General features: G+C 34.6%; 1 long non-coding RNA gene across 6 annotated transcripts; it reads left to right on the forward strand.

The window, feature by feature from the left end:
• The first annotated feature begins 1,085 nt into the window (after positions 1 to 1,085).
• On the forward strand, positions 1,086 to 7,034 carry LOC149178660 (uncharacterized). Of its 6 annotated transcripts, none has more exons than XR_016258219.1 (6): positions 1,089 to 1,447; positions 1,542 to 2,148; positions 2,429 to 2,458; positions 2,733 to 2,863; positions 2,994 to 3,674; positions 6,687 to 7,034. It is a non-coding gene; the product is annotated as an uncharacterized LOC149178660 (long non-coding RNA). The 6 variants fall into 6 exon arrangements; XR_016258217.1 differs by having other exon boundaries at positions 1,542 to 2,120; XR_016258215.1 differs by having other exon boundaries at positions 1,087 to 1,447; positions 1,542 to 2,458.
• Positions 7,035 to 8,812: the final 1,778 nt, after the last annotated feature.

Genomic DNA, 8,812 nt, shown 5'->3' on the forward strand with positions numbered 1-8,812 from the left:
TCACTGAAGAGTAGAGTAGATTCTTGTCTTTTGTTTTAGCATATCACATAAGTTGTTGAATCTACAGTAAAATTCTACACTAAAAGAAACCAACCTTGTTGTGTTTAGATTCAAGTGTGAACATATCGAAAAAATCATAGCCTCGGTAACCACACGTTTGAGATTTCCATATCCAACCACAAATTAGATTACTCTTTTTAAACAAACTAATAAATAGATTTATTTTATAAAATTTGAGATCTATCACAAGTGTGCCAACACTAAGAAACTAAATAAAACTCTTACAATCAAATGAAAAAAAAACTGTTTCACCTAGATAAATAAGAAAAATTAGTTAATGTTTTATATAGAATACCAATGGCCAAAGGGTGTGGTTCATGTCATGTGAATCTCAATTTTTAAGCTTAAGGCTTCAATGTTCATGCTTTATGCTTAAGTGTGTAATGTAGGATTGCATGGTGTCACTGAAGAAAAATTCTGCTTTTTGTAATAAGTCCAATATTCCTCATCTTGAAGTCTTAGAATTGTGGGTGTTTCAGAGTGTGATACTTATATTGAAGTCTCAACCAATAGAATCACTATTTTCTTTTGTTTTCTATAATTTTATTTGAAATTTTTTATATATATGTGGATACAGGTAAATTTTTAAGACACCCATCAAATTAACTGTTTGAAAATTTTAATAATAGTCATCAATGAGGTGCATATTTTAAAATGTTCAAACACAATATTTGACAGTTAAATAAAGAAGATATGAATAAATAACCATCAAATTTAATCCATGGTACTAGGTTAGCATTGGTAAATATTCAAATTTAAGGCTAATTAATGAAATTTTACTTACTATCTTTTCATCTTATTCATAATATTATTTTCATTGAACCAATAAAATAGAAAGATAACAAATTAATAATTATGATGTAAGGCATTCCCCTTTGAAATCAACCCTCCTCTCAAGGTACATGTACATTAGTGGGCCCTTGATTTCAGTGTTAGAAGATTAAAATAATTTGAGCCATCCGATTGATTCGACTAGTTAAAAATTTAGTTACAAAATATACTCACACGCTTAGATGAACCTCACCCTTCTCGAAATTACCTAGATTGCTCTTGTTCAGCTCTACTTACAGGTGCTTGACCACAACAGTGGAAAGGGAGAGCCCTGTACCCTCTATGATTGGTATTGGATATGCATTGAATTGTGTTCTATTTCTCCTCGATGCCCCAACAGGAGTGCAGGTTCCTCTCTTCAATCCTGTTGAGACTGCGGAGTTGTTTCCCATCGTCTCCTTCTTCCATGGTGGAGGATTTGCTACCCAACGAAATCAGAAAATCTTTTACGTCTCCATGGCAGAGCATTTGCTACGGTATCTTCCGATTTTGTGTTCTACGACATTTTCTGCAGACAAATGGGGCTAGCATTGGTTCACTTCCATATAAATGCTCTGTAAGAGTTCTCAGTTAACCCTAGGTTGTTTTTCTTCTTTACTATCATTTTTACAAATTATTTCTTTAACCTTGTGTTTTCATCATGACCACAGGAGCGGAAAGGCAGAGCCCTGTACCCTCTACGATTGGTATTGGATATGCATTGAATAGTGTTCTATTTCTCCTCGATGCCCCGATGGGAGTGCAGGTTCCTCTCTTCATTCCTATCAAGACTGCAAAGTTGTTTCCCATCGTCTCCTTCTTCCATGGTGGGGGGTTTTCAACCCATGACATGAAATCGGAAAACCCTTTGTGTCTCCATGGCAGAGCATTTGCTACCCTGTCTTCTGATTTCGTGTTCTACGATATTTTCTGCAGAAAACTAACCAGGAGACGCAGTGTTAGTGATCTTCGTGGATTACAGGTGATCACCGTAGCACTAATTTCCCATTCCATACTACGATTGTGTGTAGGGCATCACATGGTTTAGCTTCAGCAATTGTAAGCCCCATTTACTCACCCATGTTATTTCACCCCTTGCTTTCTCTCGTTGGTGTTTGGGCCTAATGCTCCAGGGCCCCGATATCTCGGCTTTGCCTCTCCCTCCTTCTTTGGTGGTGGTGGTGGGAGGTCGTGATACGTTGCAAGATTAGTAGCTAGGATATGTTGAGTATCCATGGAAGATAAAGAAGGTTGTTGAGCTTCTATTATACAATGAGGGTATTCATGATTTTCACATATTTTAGTAAATGTTTAACTAGAAAATAATAGAATTAGAGTCCTGTCATGTCTGGTGTATTTTATGCCTCATACATGATTCTCACATGTTCTGTTGCAGTAAATATGATCTAATCTTGTGCCGAAAATTTGCTTGATTTGATTTTGATTATCAATGTTTCAATGCTTTTTTTTTTGCTTCTAATTCAGTAAAGTTGTGAAACTTCTCCTCCTTGAGTATTCCAACTACGTGAGGGTTTAACAAAGTGCTCAATATTTACAGGTTCACCTCTTCCTCTGGATGCCGACATAGGTATCTTGATATGGGTTTTCCCTAAACTTCATCAAGCTCAAAAATTTTAGTTAATATTTAATTTCTTTCTCCAAAATCTATGAAACATACCCTTCAAAATTATTGAGAGTTTGATTTCAATGGTGGCATTCCTCCCATAGACTCGTTCTGGAAACCCATACAATTTTCATTTTACATGGTTTTTTTTTTTTTTTTTTTTTTTTATTTACTTAACTACTTCTGTGGATCTTAGTTATAAGTACTAAATAGTGCTTGGTATTATGATGTTTTGAAGCTGATTGTGGTTCAACGACGTGCAACGAATAACAACAGAAGAAGCCTCATGCATGAATGGTTTAGGGAGGTTCCACTATCAAAATCAAAAGAATTTATGCCAACAGATCCAGTTCGACATGATCATGATAGGTATGAGGCTTTAATTGTTAATGGCTATGTCATTTGTTAGCATTATTGTGGAAATTGCTATTGGATCAATATGCAGATTGTGAACATACTGTGTAGCTACATGGCCAATTAGATATGCTTTTGGTTTTAGGAGAATGCAGAGGATTATGAGGAGTTCAGATCCTTTAGAAGAGCAGCAGAGAAAGGAGCTGCGACAAGGTGAACTAGGTGCTAGGGGTTATTTTGTTGATATTACCAATGTGGACATTTATGGGAGAAATTGGCATGCACTTTGGCAGGGTGTTCATTCCTGAGGTATACATGGACATCATTTTGATTAAACTCTTGAAGGCCAGATATTATCAGCACTGGGAGTTGGAAAAATTGTCTTCGAGTGTTCAATAGTTCATAATGTTTATGAGCAAGATTACAAGATCAGATTTGTAAGTGGAGGAAGTCAATCACTTTGGGCTTTTGCTACCAAGTAAAAAATGTTATGGATTTGTTTATTGATTCGTCAAGGCTAATGGTTTTAGAGTGCGTCCTACACGTAGTTTGCATCGCAAGGTGTGGCATAAGGACTTCCATTGGGGTAACCTCGGTTTCATTTCAAGGTTGTGCATGTAACATATTTCTTTGGCATATTGTAAGAGATAATCAAATTTTCACCAAAGCTGTGGGAAATGATATGGATGGTTTTTTTGCAATATGCGCAATTGTTATTTTTTAATCTTGCCTTGTGTGTGCAAGAGAACGCCTGGTGATAAGTGGAGGACAAGTTCTTTGATATTTATACCACAGAATGGAATGAAGGAAAAATACTGCATACAAGGTAATGATGCTTATTCAGTCTTTCTAGAACCTACCCAATGAAGTTTGAAATGGTTTTGTTTTCCATCACTGATGGATTATTATTGGTGGCAGGCAGAAGGAATAGGGGAATAACTACTCTATTATGATTATCTTGTTTTATGTAAGAAGTAGTACTTTTACAGAGTATGTTACATGACTGAACGGTTAAACAATTTAATGATATCAAGGACGAAGTTCAAGGCATGGAAGTTTGGAGGGTTTTGTTCGAATCATTGTGTTAGTCATCTTTGGGATTATAGCTACACAAAAATGCCTTGGTTTATCATGTGGTTATCCCACAAAGTGTTCATCTATGTATTTTACTTGGATATTCAGAGTGAATCCTTGTCAATAACAAACAAGAGGTGACATGTATTTTTGGTAGAGAATCTGGGCCACCAAGATATTATTCAGATTGCTAGTCTTTTGCACACTGATATTCTGAATAATATTTGGCCTTGCTTAAATCAATGGCGTATTTCTCCCCTAAAATATGAATGTACAAAATGTTTATCTCTATTGTTCAAAATTTTTAAATTTGTTTGGAGAAAAAAATGTATATTTTACTTGTCAAGTTCTGCAAAAAGTTGAATTTTGAAAGATTTCTGGGAAGTACTTGAACTTTTTACAACTGTTATCTCCTATTTGCTTCTCGTCATCTTGTTTTGCCTTCTCTCTCTATTTTTTTTTCCCCCATTTCATTCTCCTCTGTTTTCTATTTTCTTTGTGACCAATTCTCATCATCCTGACTATTTTTTGCCCCTGTCCTCTCGTATTCCACTTGCATTAATCCTGGTGCTTGACATATACTGCAACATTATGCACCTGGCAGGCCTGAGTGCCTTTTCTTGTGTATTTAGAATATAATAAATAAATATTAGGTTAGTTTATGTTTAATATAAAGGGACCTTTGCATATCAATTAAAATGTTTCCTCAACAGAACCTTGAATACAATTTTTGTAAGAAAAATTAATTTCTCTGGTTTCTATGGAAAAAATTCAAATGCATGTTTCTGTGAATGTTCTTACACTGAATAAGCAACACCTTTATACCTTGATCCCCCATTTACCCTTCAACTTAACATTAGCCCTTTAAGAAAGAGAAAATTCTTAAATTTGACCAAGATGACAATTGAGCTAATGTGTGTAGTTTCTTTATTACCTAATATTGAAGTCTTGTCTTTTTGCTTTAGTACATAAGCCTGCCAAATACTATCTAAGCGAGAATTGTTAGCAGGGATTATCTTGCTTTTGCACTTTTACACAATACCTTGTATTATTGTTACCTTTTAGTTCCATTGACCTATTTTTGTTGTCATTGGACACTAGTAAATTTTTTTTCCATGGAAAACCTTGTGGGGAACCCCGAACACTTCCAAGTGTAAACCTGTTAGTGCTGATTACAGTGACTTGACCCTGTAGGGACATATAAAGGCACACAACTGAGGCAGCCAACTAGCCCAAGAGATAGTTTAAATCGTTCAACCACTTGAGCTAGCCCACTGGGCTATCTGATTTTATCTTATAATTCCTTTTCATGAAAGAACCATGGTATTATTTTATTTGGCTACATTCCTTTCTTGTTCAAGTGAGGAATAAAAGAATGTTGTACTGGACTATTAAAAAGGAAATCATGCCCTTCAAATGACATTGCTTTCTTCTTTGGTATTATAGAAAGGTAGTATTCTAGAAGTTGTTTCTTTAATGAATTGGTGTATGATTTCAGATGTTTGTTTCAATTTGGTTGTCCAAATATGTTTGTATACTTGCATTTATTTTATTTAATGGACCAGGGAAGTGATACATTAGCGCATGAAACATTGAGAAGCCTTTTGTAAACGAATTACTTCACATATGGTCAGCTCAGGCATTTCTGGAATCTGTTAATATAAGAGAACTTTTATAAATGACAAAGATTGCAATATTTGTCAAGTTTTACCAGTCTATTACTTTAATTAAAAAAATTAGTCTGTAAATAACCAACCGACAGGAATTAAGCTTTAACACTTCCTGATGTTAATTAGTTGTCAAATTCTCGAGTTACACTTCGACTAAAAATAGTCCTAATCTAATAAATCAATAGAGTTAATAACTATATTTTCCTGGACTGTCAGTACTAATCCCAAGCTAATTAATTGTTATACAAAGTAAATTTAGGACATGTGTAATGCAGTTCGTTTTCTAAATTTGTTATTATGGGTTATGGTGAGGTAGTTTCATAGATGATTTGTTTCTTGTCAATGCTTGTTTCATGATTTATGGAATATGCTTGCAATTGCCTTATCACTCATTTAGCCAAGCAGATGGAATTTGGTTTTGAAATGAGTGCAGGTGGTTTTCCAAGTTTTTTTTTGTTTTATCAGCTTAAAGATTTAAGATTACCATTTTTAATTTGTTTTTTAGTGGAATAGTGGTATATAATAGTACGTTTGACTGTTCTAGTTGACAGTATGTAGTATTTTGTGTGTTGTCATCTGTTGTTGCTAGATCATTGTACAATATTTCTCTTTTTGTATCTTAGTGCAGTTATCAAAATAATGCACTTATCTAAAATTTTGTATCATAATATATCTTTGGAGTTATAAATATGTTACATTTGGGCTCAGAACGATTTTTCCATGGGCAGCTTTTAGTCTACTCTATTTAATCTCACTGGGAATCTTGATAAGAACATTGTTATATGATATATTTTCTGGGGTAAGTTGATAGTGGGGCAGTTGGCCAACAAGTTTTCTGCCTAAGGGAGAAGTACAGGAAGAAAAGAAAAGAGGTCATCTTCTAGAAGGAGACAAGAGAAATAGTAGAGCATTCACAACATTTACCTGTAGAGACCCAAAGCTACGAGACCAAGCCAGGATTTAAGTTCAGCACTGCCAATTCATTGGGTATACATGTTTTTACTTTTGGAAAATGATCTTTCAATGTAGGTATGCTTTACAGTTTACATATCTACTGCATGTTTACCATGAATGGTTGTGTGTTTGTATTTCAGACAACTGGAGTTCGTGCCATGATTTTCAATCCGGATGGAAGGAATCTGTTAACTGGATTGCATGAAAGTTTGAAGGTGGGGGCCTCTTTTGGTGCAATGCATTTCATCTATGCTAGTATGAAAATGTTTGGGGTGGAAATTCTTTTAATCCTCTTATAAGGGCCATTTGTAAAATATCTTGCATTGGATAATAGGTGTTTTCCTGGGAACCTTTAAGATGCTATGATGCAGTCGATGTTGGTTGGTCTAAATTGGCTAACATCAACATACATGAAGGAAAGCTTCTTGGTTGTTCATAAAATCAAAGTTATGTTGGTGTATGGGTTGTGGACATTTTGGTATGAATAAGTGGTATCCTTTTATCAATCCATGCATTGATTATATGTCTTCATGACCTTTATCTTCTGTTGATTGTATTCTGTGGTGCTAGTATAAAGATAATTACATTGAAGGTGTCATTTGTGGTGTTCTAGAGGGTGGGGCCATATGCTGTTGGAAATGTATCAAGAACAAATGGCCATAATTAAGCAAAATTGGCTTCCAGTGGTCATCCATCTGTCCAACAATTAGATAATAATTTAAAGACCAATATGGTGAGGCTTTCCTTGTCACACAACACAGAGTCAGGAATCAAGGAACCAAAGACTACCACATCGGTAACTAGTATGTTACTTAATTTGCAAGTTAGGCCAAGTCGATGAGGCATTGAAGTTTCTGCATGTCATGAGGAGCAGAAATTGCTTTCCAGATAAGAGCTTTTTCAGCACTGTGGTTCATGCCCTTTGTCTCCAGAACAGAGCAGATGAAGCGGCCATGGTTTTTGAAACCATGATGCGGTGTGGGCATATTCCCAGCACCACCACTTACAATTCAATGTGTAGAGAAATCTATTTTGACATGTTGATAATGCAGACTTATGGGATGCTAAGTTCATCTCTAATGATTTGAGAAAATTAAGTTATGAACATAGTTATTTAACTGGTTCCCTGAAATTCATGGCAATGAATTCCAGGAATTCATGCTGAAAACACTGGTCCCTGTCGCTGGAGACATGAAACAAAATTTGGGAATTGAAAAAGATATGGTCATTGAACACTGAGCTATTCAACTCGTTGCATGAAATTCATGGCAATGAATTCATGCTGAAAATACTGGTCCCTGTCACTAGAGACATGAAACAAAATCTGGAAATTGAAAAAGATATGGTCGATGTTCTCACAAAGGAAGTGGACATTGCCACCACAACATTTGATGAAAGGTATTTGTATTATTAAAAAAAATGATATATATAACAGTTATACATAACCATTTTATTCTTACGAAATTATATATTAGATTTTCATATTATATAAACGATTTCCATGAAAGTGAGTTTCCAAAAAAAAATATCATTCCTTTGCCTATACATTTAATTTTCATGTCATGTGCAATCTGCTCACCACAGATACAATTAAAATCATGCTTTGTTATAGATATGATGTTGCCTTGGAAACAAACACAAAGGCAATTCCTCGCCTTCTGGAGTTTGGCAAATGCTGCGAGAAGTCCCAACTTTTCATGGACATCTCTACCGGTAACCCATCGATTTCATCTCGGAGCCTTTTCAGATGGGGTATTATATAGCCTGGGAGGAATCAACCTCTTTCCAACTCTAGACATCCAAGCTGAATTTAATTTAGCAAAGAAAGTTCTGGAAGATTTTGAATGAATTTTCAAATGTACAAAATTCCAAGTTGAAGAAAGTGAAAATCGCTCAAAGGATTAAACATATCTTCTTAATTATCTACCCTCTTTTCGTGTTAGTTCCAAATCCATGAATCAAAATGTATTAATATGCGTTTGTCTTTATTTAATTTAATCTTTAAAAAAATTAAATGATTAATAAATTTAATTTAATTTAACTGTGTAAGTTGCAAAGCTATTTTGTATTTACCCATAAATGAATTTATGAATTTAACTGGATTCCAAATTCTTAGAATATTTTTAAATATTATATATTTAGAAAAATAAATTCTTATTTTGTATTTACCGAGCATTTAACTGGATTTCAAATTCTTAAAATATTTTGAAATATTATATATTTGAAAAAGATGATTCCATGCCGGAAACTATTATATAAACCGCCC

Source organism: Pinus tabuliformis, chromosome 4_1 (assembly GCF_031772625.1).
Source record: "Pinus tabuliformis cultivar Carrire ecotype Pingquan chromosome 4_1, CPIR1, whole genome shotgun sequence".
Lineage (NCBI taxonomy): Eukaryota > Viridiplantae > Streptophyta > Pinopsida > Pinales > Pinaceae > Pinus > Pinus tabuliformis.